The sequence below is a fragment of the Hylobates moloch genome, unplaced genomic scaffold, assembly GCF_009828535.3.
Source record: "Hylobates moloch isolate HMO894 unplaced genomic scaffold, HMol_V3 SCAFFOLD_5, whole genome shotgun sequence".
NCBI classification, from domain to species: Eukaryota; Metazoa; Chordata; class Mammalia; order Primates; family Hylobatidae; genus Hylobates; species Hylobates moloch.
In genome coordinates this window covers 65,022,823-65,039,372 of record NW_026652280.1, presented here as the reverse complement: position 1 = coordinate 65,039,372, position 16,550 = coordinate 65,022,823, and the positions used below count along the sequence as shown (strand labels likewise).

Below are 16,550 nucleotides of genomic sequence, written 5' to 3'. Positions count from 1 at the left end.
GTAATTAATTTTTTATAATAGCAAATCTGAATTAAGTAGATCAAGATTTAATTTCACAAGAAAATTCTATTTTATTGATGATTTTTAAAACACAGAAAGGATGTTTGAGAATTGAAACCAGTTATTCAAAGCACATTTATGGCTTATTAGGGTAATTGATCCATGAAATAAGACATTACTGCCACAAGTAAACCTTGGGGGAAATCATCCTTTTTGTCTTTAAAATGGTTACCTGATTTGTTAAATACATTTCAGCTCTGATAATTTATGACTATATTTAAAACTATTTTGGAGAATTAACACCATAAGCTTTATGTACAAAAACAATAGGATAGTGAAGCCTTCTTTGGTGCCGTCTGTGTGTGCTATCATTAATTATTTCCCTGAACATCAGCTCAAAGAGAGGAAAATGTTAGCTATGGATGCTTTGTTTTATATTTCATACAGTGAACCTCAGTTGAAATCAGAGAATGCAGTACCTACCATGTGATAATTATGTTAAACTAATTTATTCTTTATGAATTACTTTTTATTTTTCAGACAAATTAAATATGACTATTTTGACAATTTTCCCAGTTATTCAGCATTTAGAAACTTTTTGGTGGTGAGTTTGAACAGTTTACTAAATATCAGCAGTGATTATTCCTGATGTACATTCTGTATTAATTTCCTCTTCCAGCCATCAGCACAGACATAGCGGCTCAAGCAGTAGAAATTTATTATCTTACAGTTCTGTAGGTTAGAAGTGTGATGTGGGTCTCTCTGGGCCAGAGTCAAGGTGTGAGGAGGGCTGCTTCCTTCTGAAGGCCCAAGGGGAGGATCTGTTTCCTTGTCTTTTCCAGCTGTTGCATTCCTTGGCTCATGGCCCCTTCCTCCATCTTCAAAACTAGCAAGTTCGCATCTCTCTTGTGCTCCTGTCATGGTCACTTCTTCCTCTGGCCACATCTGGGAAAGCTCTTCCACTTAGGACTCCTGTGATTACACTGGGGCCACTGGGATAATCCCAGACACTCTCTCCATCTCAAGGACCTTAGCTTAACCACCTCTGTAAAATTATTTTGCCATGTCAGATAATGAATTCACAGTTTCTAAGGATAAGGATGTGGACATCTTTGGAAGGCCGTTATCCTACCTACCACACATTTGAAGCTACGGAACAATCACTTTAGGTTTCCTTGAAGGAAATGGGAATTACTTGTACCTGTTCCTAAGGGAACAGTGCTATTATGGAGCTCCGTTAGCACATAGTTTAGGGCTTTCAGTCATTAGGTCTAACAGCTATTGCACTTTCTGGTTACATTGACACAACATTGTAATTCAAGTCAGGACAAAGAGACTCTCATTCCAAAAGAGTCGTAAAAAGCTCAGTGGGGAAAATGCCCCTGTGAACTAATAGAACCCTTCACTGGCTGCTTCGAATGCACTTTCCAGGGATTTTATTTTATGAAACTGTTTTAGATGATTTTACATTAAATTTTTCTTTTAAACAGTGCTAATTTAACTTTCAACTAATAAAAATACCCTCCTTTTACCTCAAGTGATCTGCTAGTGAACTGAAATTCAGTGTTCCTTCACGGATTTTAAATTTACATTCATTGAGAATGACTAGTGTTTCGAAAGGTTAGTAAGCTGTGGAGTTGAGATATGATTTTGAAAAGACTTCATTTGAAACATTTTTAGTGTCAAGGGAATAAATAATCTTGAATAACATTTTAAGTGTGTCCATTAATTGAAGCCCACCAGGGGATGTCTTGAATAGAGGAAAATCTAAATTCTGACTCACAGAGTCAAATTAATGAAAGTAGCAGTAATAACTGGAGCTATATTATATTTAATCTATTACATTAGATGGCTCTAGGATATATAGAGGAAAAAGGTCAAGGGAAATAAGTAGTTAATTACTTTATGAAGTGAATACTGCCATCTCATATAGGTGGTTGTTAATTTGATGACTTACAGGGTGGTATTCATGAGGGATTATCTTAATATTAACCTCCTAATTATATGGAGTATATTTTATGGAGTCTCAGTGATGCAAATTATATTCATAGACCTTCCTTCCTCACATCTACTACATGGCAAGGGAGAAATCAGTTAACAGTGGGAAATCTGCACACAGATGTGCTCTTTACCTCAGACTTCACCATCACATGAATATCCAGGTAAGAAATCTGAAATCTCTTTGTTCTTGATTCCTCTCTAGTGACAGGACTGGGCCCATTCAGGAATTCTATTCAGCATTCAGTACTGCTGTTAAAGTGATCCTCCATCTGTTTGACAGTTTCTTCTTGTCTTCTTCCCTGTGTCCACATTCACCCATCTGACTTTCAAATGAGGTGTTATTTCCTCTCCTTCTCCTTCCCCTCTCCTTCCCCCTCCTCTTCTCCTCACTCTTCTCTTGTTCTTTCCTTGTAATCTGATATATCAGTCTGTCCTAGCTTTTATGTCTCAATACTTTTTGTTTTATCAATTCTTCACTTGCTGCCTTCCATTTACATGTTGAGATTCCCTTGTGTTTCAACTATGTTTTCTTCTCATTTTGCACTTTTTCTCTGGGTGACTTTTGTTATCATCTTGATGCTATTCTGGTTATGCTACCTAGCTGCAGATTTACGTCTCAACTCTATGCTGAAAGTGAATTCCACTTGGCTGCCCTTCACCGATATCAAATCAACACGCCTGCCCCCAATTTTTTGTCTATGTTCCTCGTCACTTTTAACCCTGTCACTGTTTACCCATTCTTGTAGGCCAGAAACCAGTATGCTCCATATGATCTTAAGCTTAATTACTAAACAAGAAGGGGAAAACCAAAGATGTGGAAGAAGTTTTTTTTTTTTTAAGTAAAAGTGAGAGAGAATAATACATATATCTCTATAGAAATTAATTTGAACACCTGGAAGGACCAAGTGATTTCCTAGCAAACTAAAGATTATCACAGGGCACTCAAGAAAAGGTTGAACATTTGAATAGACCAGTAGAAGACATTGATAAGTGAGGGCCAGAGGGGCTCACAGCAGCACTGATCTTTATCTTTAAAAGAACAGATAATTCCAATGATAGTCAAGCTCTTCCAGGTCACAGAAAAAGGTGAAAGTTTCTTTGTAAAGCCAATAAATGAAACCTGAGGAAGATAGTACAAAAAGCAAAACTAGACTGTAGATGCATATCACATATAAATACAAATATGAAATTCTAGATAGATATTGGCAAATATAATCCAGAAATATATTAGAAGAATGATATCCTGGTATATTACTAAGGAGGTATAATGATGAGTAATGTACAATTCAGTGATAAAACAGGGTTCAATTATAAAATCTGCCAACATAATATATTACAGCCATAAAGTAAACTACATGACTAGCCATGTAATGATCTCTAGATACTACAATGGCTTTCGATAAAATTTAACTTCCATTCCTTGCAAAGCAACTTATGTAAAATAGAATTGAATATAATAAAAATTATTTACCATAATGTAACAGCAAATATATAGCAAAACATTAAAACCCTTCAATTCAATTCAGGAAACAGCCAGGGATACCACTATCATCATTAATATTCATTATTGTCTTGGAATTTTTAGCAAATGAAATAAGCAAGAAAATTAAATGAGCACTACAAACTTTGGAAAGAAGAGATTAAAAACATATATATGTGTTTATATATACATAGATATGTATTTGTATATATGTATACATGTATATATAAACACGTATGTATGGTTCTGTTTATATGTATATATAAACACATATATATGGTTCCTCCACTTAGCTGCATATTTACAGAGGATAAGACACATATTTACATGTGATAAGATTTTATACCTAGAAAACCCAGGAGAATCTAATGATAAACTGTTGGAATTAATACAAGAATGTTGAAGTGGTGGGATATAAGATAAATACAAAAACTTATTATTACCTTTTCTGTATTTCAACCATCAACACTTAGAAATTAAAAAAGGAAAAATATTCCATTCATAATAGCAATACAATATATAAATATAAAATATTTATAAAATATAAATGTAAAATATAAATATAAAATATTTAGAGTAAGTTGAATAAGACATGGGAAGGGCCTTATATGAAGAAAACTGAAAAATCCTACTGAAGGATAGAAATTACTATTTGAATAAATGGAAAGCTATACCACAAAAATGACCGCTCTCCCACATTAATATTTATTTCACTTGTAAAATAGAATCTCAACTGGTTTTAATTTCAATTGAATAAAATGTTTTTAGGCCTAAATTCCCAACATTCTGGTGGTATAGTAATAGAAACAGGAATCTGTGGAACAGGATAGAGAAACTAGAAGGAGATATGTGAGCATGTAGTATACGAGAAAGATGGTAAATCAGCTCAGGAGGACAAAGCATAGATTTTTTATTTAATTGGTTATGCTTGCCCAAGTGGCCTTTGTCTGTATAAACATAAATTTCAAATAGATTAAAGACTTAGAAAATGTTTTATAAGAATATTTTTAAGAGACAAAATAAACACTCTAGGGTAAGGAAGAACTCAATCAAGAGTGGAAACTTGTACTCTAGAAATGAAATTACAGACATGTAAAAATCATTTTTTATTTAATCTGAAAATTTTGTTATTTTACTCTCATTTTTGAAGGATGTTTTCATTGGATATATAATTCTTACTTGACAGTTTTATGGCTTTCAGTGCTTTAAAGATGCAATTCTGTTCTTTTCTTGTCTTCCTTGTTTCTCATAAGTCACCACATCTGAAATTTACAGAGCCTGTAACTGCTAGCATTTCCTATTTCTTTTCTTTGTCTTTATTTTTCTCCTTAACACTTACTGTTGTCTGACATGCCATGTATTTTACTTATTGTCTTGTTTATTGTCTGTCTTCACCCACTAGAATTTATGACGGATACAGGTAGGGTTTTGTTTTTTTTTTTAATGCTTTGTTTTGTGCTGGATTATAAGCTCTGAGCACATAATAAGCATTCAATTAATATTTTTTGAATGAAAAATGAGGACTGGATGAATACTGTCCTCATGACAATGTTGATTACTCTGTCCACTGTATTCTTAGCCCTTAGCTCATATGTCTGCAATTGGATTTTCCTTGTATGATAGTTATCTAGTTCCTCCACTAAGCTGCAAGCTCTTTACGGGCAAGAACCATATCTTATCCTCATCTGAATCATTATCATCTAACACAGGGTCTGTCTGATAGAAGGTACTGTAAGCCAAAAGGTACTGGAGACAGGTCTCAATCAATTTAAAAAATTATTTTGCCAAGGTTAAGGATGCGCCCTCAGGAGGTCCTGATGACATGGGCCTGAGGTGGTCTGGACACAGCTTCATTTTATACATTTTAGGGAGACATGAGACTTCAGTCAATATACGTAAGATGTACCTTGGCTTGATCCGGAAAGGCGGGACACCTCGAAGCAGGGAGGGAGCTCCTAGGTCATAGGTAGGTAAGAGACAAATGGTTGCATTTCTTTGAGTTTCTAATTAGCCTTTCCAAAGGAAGCAATCAGATATGCATTTATCTCAGTGAGCAGAGGGATGACTTTGAGTTCTGTCTGTCCTTTATCCACGAGGAATTTCCTTGTGGACAAATTGTGAGGGAGGTATGTAGCTTTTTATCTTTGTAGCTATCTTATTTAGGAACAGAGTGGGAGGCAGGTTTGCCCTAAGCAGTTCCCAGCTTGACCTTTCCCTTTGGCTTAGTGATTTTGGGGTCCTGAGGTTTCTTTTCCTTTCAGAGTACTTAATAAGTGTTGGCTGAACCAGTGAGCACCTCGCTTGGATTTTTTTCCCTTTGTCTTGTCATACATGAATAAAACATTGATGATTTCCTTATTAATGCAATCTCATGATTGAGTATGGCTAAAAAACCTTGATGATTTCCCATTAATGCAATGTCGTGATTGAGTTTGCCACATGTGAAGGTACCATTTTAGTGCATGTTTCCACATGCACACCTGTGAGCCTCGTCCTCATCACAGACTGTCCTCCAGCCTTCTCCTGCTTACCTGCAGGCCTGCCTGCATCAGCACACATTCCCTGTTTTCTCAGTGGAAATGATCCTGAGGCAAACCCTCCCACTTGCCTCTGATGTCACCTCTTTCTCCAGCCTCACATCCCTACTTTTTCCTGCATCTTCAGTCAAGCACTGTAGCCAGCGTCAGGTAAAGGCCACTGACGTCTTTCTAGTTAACTGAATTCAGTTGTCTTTGTTCAGTCCTCAGGCTGTTTTACTTTTTAAATCAAATTTGACAGTGAAGTTCTCTACTTGAAAGCATTTACACCTGCATTCCTCCCGTTTCTCTGGCTGCCCCTTCTCACTATCCTTTATGGTTGTTTTTCCTCCACCCACATCTTAAATGCTGCAGGTCGCTAGGCTCCTCCTCTTGGCCCTACCAACCCCATGCTACACACACTCCCTGGGATTTCCTCTGCTTTAGTACCCTGCACACTGATGGGCACTAGATCCATGGTTCTAGCCTTGAACTTTCTCCTGCAGTGTCTCTAGAGGGTTCATCCTAAGTCTCCTTTAGATGCCTTTGGATTTCAAAGATTCAGCGTCTCTGAAAATGTACTAAGCCCACTCCTCTAGTTTTGTCTTGCATAGTGGCAGGCATAATCATAAATTCACTCTCCTAAGCTAGAAATGTCAGAGTCCTCTTTCTCATCTCATTGATTGTCCAGATGTGTCACGTCTTACTCAGATGGCTCTCTGCATTCTTTCCGCTCCTCTCAATCCTCACAGCATGGGGAAAGGGAGAGCTATCTCAAATAGAGACCTCCTCATATCATGCCTGCGTGCGCCATGGTCTCCTTCCTGATATTTCTATGATCAGTCTTCCTTTCTTATTCTATACCATGATCCCTAAAATTGCCATCAGTAGTATCTTTTTTAAAAAAATCAAAACAGCCACAAAAACAATAGGCAGGGCAGAGGAGAAACAAGTCCAAAACTTATTGTGACATTTCTTTGCTTAAGGCATCCACTGGCTTCACAGTACATATAGACTGAAGACTGAAATTCTAAGCATGGTGTTTAAGCAGATTCTTTCTTTTGCAAGGAACAGAAATCACTCAAGGTTGCTCAAGTAATGGGCTGTAGTGCAAAAACACATGTTTGGGGAGGATGGAGACTCATGGAAATTCAAGAATAGGGACTGTAGTCAGAATTCTGAGGCTGTCCTGCCTGTAGGGCCACCTGCAACAGGAAACTGGCCCTCATAGGGAGCAATAGTTCTCAAAATTAGCTGCGTCAGAATCACCTGGAGGGCTTGTGGAAACAGATTGTTGGGCCCTACTCCCAGAGTTTTTGATTCAGTAGAGGCCCACATTTTCACTGATGCTCCCAAATTTTTTACTTCTAGCAATTTATGGGTGACACTGATGCTGCTGGTTTGGGTACCACACTTTGAGAACCTTACTCTTTAAGGCTTGTAACATGGTTTGGGAAACTTTGATGAGCTCCTTCAGAATTATTTGTTCCTTTACTTTGCAGGTTTCTTCACATTATAGTGGAACAATGATTCTCAAACTTTAACATGCATTATAACCACCTGGAAGGATTGTTTGAGTGGATTGCTGGTCCCAATCACAGTTTCCGATTCATTAAAGCTGAAGTGTGGCCCCCACATTTGCGTTTCTAACAAGTTTCCAGGGATGACCACACTTTGCACTGGATGAATTAACTGTTGAGTCACCAGATCTTAACTCTGAAATCCCCTTCTTGATCATACCCTCACACCTCCCAGCTCTTCCCTCTCCTTCAATTCTGTGGAATCTTATAAAAAAACCTGTTTTGTATTTGAGCTTTTCCATTCTTTCTTGTTCTTTGTTGGTTGTCTTCTGACTTCCTTTGCCTCCCAGGCCAGTTGGGACTTTTCAAGCATTTTATCTCACATTCTCATGGCTTAGAGCCTCTCAGCCACTTGGCCATCTCCTCTTCAGCCCCCAGCTGTCCACAAATGTAACCATCTGCTCCCACTTCCGACTGTCAGGAGCTGTTGGAGAAAGTCCCCTGGTGCCGGTCACCTCCTCTGCAGAACCACCAGTTTAATGCAGTGGGGCTGTCAGGTCTGTTCTGTATTCCTTATATTCAGTCCTCCTTGAGTTTTCATAGCTCTCCCTTTCCCCATGCTCCTGAAGGCACCGCTGTGACCTTTACTCTTAGCAGATGCCATCCTACCTCATGAAGGAGGTGAGGGTATTTGATAGGATGCCTTCCCATCTTCTTCCCTAGCAGCCTAAAACTCCTCTGCTTTTAACCTCATTCACCACCTGCCTTTTTATCTCAGGGTCCTCCGCCTACCTGTGTTCCCAATGCTACCTGTCTGTTCTGCCTTTCTCTCCCGTCGATTATCCCTCTTTTCTGAGAGCCTTCTTTTTCTCTCTCTCTCTGGGTGCATTTCCCTCAACGGAAGAACTGAGACGTCCTGTCTCCTGATATGCTTAACAACAACAGTCAACGAAGACTTCTTTTCTCTTTTTCCCCCGTCAAGCGCTTATGTCACCTGCCTCCCAGTTCATTTGCAAACTTCTCCAGTTGTTCCTTTCACGCTTTGACTTCTGCAGTCCGACTTTTGATCTCATCACTCTGCTGAAATCTCTGCCTCTGCGGTCCCAGTGACACCCTGGCTGTCAGATCCAGCAGTTTCTCCGATCTGCATCTTACTTGGGCGAGCAGAGCCTTTAATGCTGCTGATCTCCCTGCCCCTGGAAAACCCTTTCCCCGGAGCCCCTAGGTCTCTGTCGCCTCTTTCCAACGCTGCCTCCCTCGTGCGCCTCCCCGAGCTCACTCACGTCCGAGGAAGCGCCTCCCCTGACCTCGGCTCTTCTTCCTCGGTGTCATTCCCATGGCTGCCTCTGTTTGAAAAGCTTTGCATTGCCTTTTGTAGAATGTGTGTTTTTTACAGATTATTATGTACACTTATCGTAGATTATTCCAGATACCAAAAGTTTAACATCTCGGAAAATAACTCCCAGTTTCCTCCGCGTTCTGCGCTGGTCCCTTCACCTGCTCGGCCCTTCCTGGTGCCCGGCAGCTTCGGGACTATTTTGCCTTCTCCCTTTGCCGCCCCACCCTGTGCCTGTTGATCGTATTTCTGCATTTTCTCTCAATTTCCTTTCTACCTTTCTTTTTTTTATTGTAAATTGACAACTTATAAATTGTATTATTTAGTGTGTACAAAGTGATACTATAATTTATAAATACAATGTGGAATAATTAAATAAAACTAGTTAACTAGCCATCACCTCAAATACTTAACATGTTTTTGCAGAGAGAACATTTGAAATTTACGGCTGGGCGCGGTGGCTCACGCTTGTAATCCCAGCACTTTGGGAGGCCGAGACGGGCGGATCACGAGGTCAGGAGATCGAGACCACGGTGAAACCTCGTCTCTACTAAAAATACAAAAAAATTAGCTGGGCGTGGTGGCGGGCGCCTGTAGTCCCAGCTACTTGGAGAGGCTGAGGCAGGAGAATGGCGTGAACCCGGGAGGCAGAGCTTGCAGTGAGCCGAGATTGTGCCACTGCACTCCAGCCTGGGCGACAGAGCGAGACTCCGTCTCAAAAAAAAAAAAAAAAAAAAAAGAAATTTACTTTCTTAGCAGTTTTGAAATGTACAATACTCTATTAACCACATTTACCGTGGTGTGCAATAGAACTGAAAACCAAACAAAAACAAACAAAAAACAAAACCAACCCCAAACCACTGCTCTGGTGTAATAGAGACTTAGTGCCCTTCGACATTCATTTCACCGTTCCCCTCATGCCCCCCGGGCTCTGTAACCACAGAGGGCACTGCATGCCTCCCTTTGTTTGGATCACACACACACTGTCACTTGTTTGGACTATTGTGTTGTCATTCTGAGTCTCCACTGCCTGTCTCTCCATCCTTTTCATCCTTACCTAGTGCTGATTCATAGAGGAAGTTCTGCTGATATCATCTACCACTCGAAAGTCTCCAAGTGGTTCTCTAAACCACAAGAATAAAGACCAAACCTGCTAGGCCAACTTTGAGGAACCTGCATGGTCTTACGTTTGCCCCTCCGGCCCCTGCAGTGCAGCCTTCTGCTGAGTGGATCCCTGCAAACTTTGTGCTGAACACTTCCAAGACTCTCGCATTTGCAGAAGCAGCTCTGTCTTTCCACTCTCCTGGCTTTGCCCATGCTGCTTCTCCCTGGATTGCTTCCCAAATTTCTCTTCGTCTCAGAGAGTATTGTCCTCCGGGAAGCTTTCTGTGTTCAGAGTAAATCCTCCTTCATTTTGATTCCAGACACATTGTTTGGGTTTCTTAACTGTGCGTATTAGCTCTTGTGTCTACTTGTTTATTCGTCAAAACACTGAGTCCCACCATATGTCAGGTTATGGGTGATGTTTATCTGTCTACATGCCTATCTCCCCGACTGGAGTAAATGCGGTGTGAGGGAGAAGTTGGATTCTCTCAGTACCTGCTTTGCCTGGGGAGACGAGCACTACATGAATTTAAATTCGGTAGTACTGAAATGAAAAGCAGCCTGACTGCGCACGTGAGAAATGTAGGGAGAGCATGGAAAGGGTCCCCTCACAGTGACCTGGCAGAGGGACTAAAATGTGAGTCTGCAGCTGTGGCCTAAGCGGGGCATTGTTCAGCAGTGATCAGTTGTTCAGATTAGGAACACCGTATCATTTCCAGTTGGTGCCACAAAAGAAGGTGCTATTTATAACGGTGTTGTTGGTTACCACTGACAGTTGTTTCTCACATATTCTAAGGCATTTCCTGATGGAGTCACATGCAGCATAACTTTTGAAATGAAATGGAAATATCACCATGAAGGGTTGTGTTTATGGCTAATGGAATTGGGAAAGGGCCACTCTTAAGATATACCCGGTTGTATCCTTAAGAATGACAGTTGATTCATTCTTTACCCCCTGCCATTTGCATTTTGGGTTCATAAAATTACTGATAAGTACTGTGCAGTTTCCTAGAACTGGATGTTCTTGTGGCCAAATCTGTGAGCCTTTGTCTTGCTTCACGAATCTCATTGCCTTAACACATGGTCTTCGTTTTTTTCTTATGATTTTTATTTGTATATAAACATGTGAAGTTCTAAAGACAATGTTCATATAAACTGCGCTTAATTCATATTTAAAAAGTAATGTGTGATCATAATGATAATTTGACTTCTATTGTTGGATATTTAGATATTTTTCCAACTTTGTACTGTTGTAAAGGCTGAATTTATTCCTTTTGCATTTTTAGAATAAAATATTAAAGTTGGGATGAATAGATCAGTGAATTGTAACATCTTAATTTTTGGCTATGAATATGTATTGTCAACATGACTTTCAAAAGTTTTTTTGTTTGTTTGTTTTTTGAGGCAGAGTCTCGCTCTGTCACCCAAGCTGGAGTATAGTGGTGTGATCTTGGCTCACTGTACGCTCAGCCGGGTTCACGCCATTCTCCTGCCTCAGCCTCCCGAGTAGCTGGGACTGCAGGCATCCACCACCACTCTTGGCTAATTTTTTGTATTTTTAGTAGAGATGGGGTTTCACCGTGTTAGGATGGTCTTGATCTCCTGACCTCGTGATCCGCCCGCCTCAGCCTCCCAAAGTGCTGGGATTACAGGTGTGAGCCACCGCACCCAGCAACTTTCAAAAGTTTTAATCAAATTTACAAAGCCACCATCCATGAGTGACCTTATTCATTTTCCTGCAAACTTAATTTTATGGTGCTTTTAAACTTAAAAGTTACTAATTAAATAGGAATTTCTGTTCCATTTTGACTGTGTGTGCTAGAGTGAGTCAGCAGTGTATAGTGGGGGTGCCCGAGCTAGGGATTTTGTTTACATAGAGTTTATAATGTGTGAACTGTGTGATCTCCATGAGCTTCAGCTTTTCAGAGCAATAAAATAGGGCTATTAATCTAATATTCAGTGTTGTAAATAACAAGTGAATATGTATACATTCACACATATATGCTCACACACACACACACACACATATACACATATACATACCCCAATCAGTACCTGGTATACATATGTATATATTAAGTGACAGGTAATATTTAATCAAATATATTTTGTTTATTATATAATGTTTGGCAGAAGGTTAATAATTGGAACATTTTGCTATAGCCAATGAATATAGTGAGAAGAAATGGAATTTAGGGTTTATGAAGTTGGTTTATGGAATATCTAATATTCCATAAAATGAGTGCCATATCTGTAGTATGTCTGAGGAAACAGTAGAAAAAATAAATTTAGTGACTGAGGCAGTGTTGTCTCATAATTGGTTCCTTCTCTCCAGGAAACTGAGAAATGAATTGGTCAAAATAGACACATTTGAATTCATATTTAAGGCCCAGAGTGCTATTCTGCCTGTCTTCCTTTCCTTTAATTCATTAAACAATTTTTTATTTTTTTGAGACAGAGTTTTGCTCTTATTGCCCAGGCTGGAGTGCAATGGCACAATCTCGGCTCATTGCAATCTCTGCCTCCTGGGTTCAAGTGATTCTCCTGTCTCAGCCTCTTGAGTAGCTGGGATTACACGCTCCCGTCACTATGCCCGGCTAATTTTTGGTATTTTTAGTAGAGACAGGGTTTCACCGTGTTGGCCAGGCTGGTCTCGAACTCCTGAGCTCAGGTGATTCAACCGCCTTGGCCTCCCAAAGTGCTGGGATTACAGGTGTGAGCCACCGCTCCCGGGCCATTAAACAAATATTTATGGCAATGCATGATTGTAGCTCCAGAGAAACAATGATGAAAATACCAAGACGGTTTCCCCTCCTTTTTAGAAGCTTATATTCTACTTCCAAGTAGAATATGGTTAATTTCAGCTAAAGTACTTTCTGTGAAAAATGAAACAACATGGTGAGAAACAGAGGTGAGAGAATCCCTTTATAATTCAGTGACCAGGGAGGACCCATCTACAGGCTCTGAGGTGCAAGCAAACTTGGTATTCCCTCATCTCACTTGCAGGCACGACGTTACTGAGTAATCCTCTTGCTTCACCAAAATATGCAATTCAATGAAAGTTTTTATTGCTTGATATTATGTATTCTCATTTTTGATCAATTTTAAAAGGTTCTTTGGTACATATGTGATCATAAAAGGAGGCCTTAGATAGAGTTTACTTTTGGTGAAGTGATAATGCGTGACAATTGGAAATATGATTAAATTGAGAAATTACATGCCATCTTTTAAAGAACACAGCTGTTGCAGAAAATGAGATGTCTGTATTTGCTTTAGAGCCAACACTGCTGTAATGTTTTTTGTAAAGCACATAACTGTAATGCAGCAAAATTCTTGTGTGGAAATTAGGATGTTGAATAGTCTTCCTGGAGCATCTTCAGGGTTTGTCAGATTGCTTTCTCTCTCTGGCAAAATAAAACATCTCGTGGCAGAAACAGTGCAAACCTTTAGGCATTCTAATGGGCCAATGGACTGTGAGCTCCTTGATGGAAATCACAGCATGACGTCTCAATATTTCCAAACAATACAAGAAAATCCATCGATGACAATTCTGGTGTCTTATTTGATGATTAAAATGCTTTAAAAATTTCTCATACATTGGTAAGTGTATCTAGCAATAATGAGTTAGTGTTGTGACAGATAGTGAATATTAATGTCCATGCTTTTTTGAGTCTAATTTTTGGCTATAAATTGATATGATGTTTTTCTTTATTAGCTATGTTTAAATTACTTCCCTTTGTTGTCAATAACATATATGGGTAGCAAAAGAAATAAATTATATATGATTTATTTTTCATCTACTAGACAGCAGATTTTACTCACTTTAGTGGAAATGGATAAAATTTCCACGTAACATTTTCATGCACACTTGTCACATTAACACTTGTCACATTAACAGGGGCTGAGAAATCATTATTATTATTATTATTTTGTTTTTTTCCGAGATGGAGTTTCACTCTGTCACCCAGGCTGGAGTGCAATGGCGCACTCTTCACTCACTGCAACCTCTGCCTCCCAGGTTCAAGCAATTCTCCTGCCTCAGCCTCCCAAGTAGCTGGAATTATAGGCATGCACCATTACACCTGGCTAATTTTGTATTTTTAGTAGAGATGGGGTTTCACCATGTTGACCAGGCTGGTCTCGAACTCCTGATCTCAGGTGATCCACCCACCTCGGCTTCCCAAAGTGCTGGGATTACAGGTGTGAGCCACTGCACCTGGCCAGAAATTTTTTAGTGACACAAAGTTTACATGAATTATTCCTGCCCCATTGATAGATTTTGTGTTTGTTATTCAGTCAGATTGTTGTATTGTCTCAAGAGGTTTCAAATGTTCTAGTGAGAGGTGCATCTTACCTCCTGTCATCTCTGGTGCTGATGCAGCACTGACCTTTTACCATCTGCATCTTCTTCTGGAACATTCACAGCAAAGATAGATACTAAAATTAGGACTCAGCGTTTTCTGATGAGTATTCTCCAAGGATGTGTGTGTGTATAGCTAAGTAGTAATACTTGTAGATAATTTTTTAAATATACATTGTGTTAAATAAAGAAAGAATATTTACGTCAATCTTGCCATCCACATGTAGCCACTGTTAGTATTCTGCTGTTTCTTTCCAGTTGCTTTTCTATGTGAATGTGTTTGGTTGTGTGGACACACATATGCCTGTTGCTTATCACGTAAAAGGTGCTGTATAGATATGTGAATAAATGAATGTCTTAATATGTGGAATAATTTGTATAATATATAGGTATGTATGTTGTTATTTTATTTTTAAATGACAAATAATTGTATATATTTATGGGGTAAAATGTAATTTTTGATATATGCTTGTGGAATGATTACATCAAGTGAATTAACATATCCGTCACCTCACATACTTATGTTTTTTGTCATGAGAATATTTAAAATCTATTCTTTTTAGCAGTTTTGAGGTTTATAACATTATTCACTATAGTCAGCATGCTGTAGAATGTATCTCTAAAGCTTATACCTGCTGTCTAACTGGAACATGGTATCCTTTGGTCAACGTCTCCCCATTCCCAATTCCTTTCTCATCCAGCCTCTGGTAACCACCTTTCTAAGCACTGCTTCAATGAGTTTGACTTTTTTTTTATTGCATGTCTCTAAGATCACGCGGTATTTATCTTTATGTGCCTAACTTATTTCACTTAGCATAAATAAGGACACAAAACAGAAGATATGATCTAAATAGACACTGTTTTGTGTCTTTGCTTAGTTTTTTTACTTAACCCAGATAATTCTCAAAATATATTAAATACATAAAACATAAAAATATAGTTTTCGATAACCTCAGAAGCATATATGTATGTATGTACAATAGTTTCTTTAACCTCCTTCCCATATTAATACTACTTTGCATTTTGCTGTTAGTTTGTGATGTACATTTTTACCATCAACTTTTATCAATGCTTAACTACTTTTTTAGTATGTAATCCTAGAGAAGAAGTTACTGGGGAGTAGAATGTAAACCTGAGATAACTATTAATCCTTTTTGCCAGCTTTTGTTGTTCAAAAATGATAATTTTGTTGAATTACAAAGATAAGCTATTCATCTAGAAAATTTGGAAAGCAGAAAAAGAAAGCACAAAGAAAATTGGGAAGGAATTATTTATAATTCTGGCACTTAAGATGATTTCACTTAAATGTTTTTGATTTATGTAAGTTTAGTCTTATTTAATCTATTACACATTTACCAAAAATGATCAATTTGTTTCCTTAACTGCTTCTTTTTCCTACTTAGTAGTATATCATTACATAGTCCTTCTCTGCCTTTAGACAGTTGTCTACAAAGCCATTTACTGGCTGGTTTTGAAAGGGCATGTCCATGTAACGCGTTTAATTACCTCCTCCTTTGTGGACCTTTACTTTGTTTCCAGTGTTTAATTTGATGTTGGATTCTAGGAAAAAAACTCTTGTGTTTTGCCCCTTGGGTGCATCTACTGTGATTGCATTAAGACAAATTCCTAGGAGAATTGCTGGTTCAACTTTTAGGAACGATTTTTTTTTTTTTTCCGCAAGATGAGGTTTCGCTCTTGTGGCCCAGGCTGGAGTGCAGTAGTGTGATCTCTGCTCACTGCAACCTCCACCTCCTGGGTTCAAGCAATTCTCCTTCCTCAGCCTCCCGAGTAGCTGGGATTATAGACACCTGCCACGATGCCTGGCTAATTTTTGTATTTTTTGTAGAGATGGGGTTTCACCATGTTGGCCAGGCTGGTCTCAAACTCTTGACCTCAGGTGATCCACCTACCTTGGCCTCCCAAAGTGCTGGGATTACAGGCATGAGTCACTGCACCAGGCCAGGAACGATTTTTAAGCTTTGACAAATACTGCCACATTACCTTTCCACAGGTTGTGCCAATTGACATTCACAGCAAAAAGAAGTATGAAAGTGGAAGGAGATTATAAAAAACTTTAGACTATTCACTGTAAAATTAACTAAATCACTTTCCAGAAAGCCTGTGCCTGTTCACCCTCTTAGAGAGGAGCAAGATGGTACCTAATTTGAGAATGCACTAGGCATTTTCTTGAGGGTGGGACATATTCATTAGCCTGGTCCGAAACAGGAAGAGC

The 16,550-nt window shown here is 38.9% G+C and overlaps 1 protein-coding gene across 10 annotated transcripts in view; it reads left to right on the top strand.

Annotated features, from left to right (window-relative positions):
* The window catches only part of L3MBTL4 (L3MBTL histone methyl-lysine binding protein 4), a 484,756-nt gene that overhangs the window by 142,631 nt on the left and 325,575 nt on the right, over positions 1-16,550 (top strand). The gene's annotated exons all lie outside the window — the stretch shown is intronic.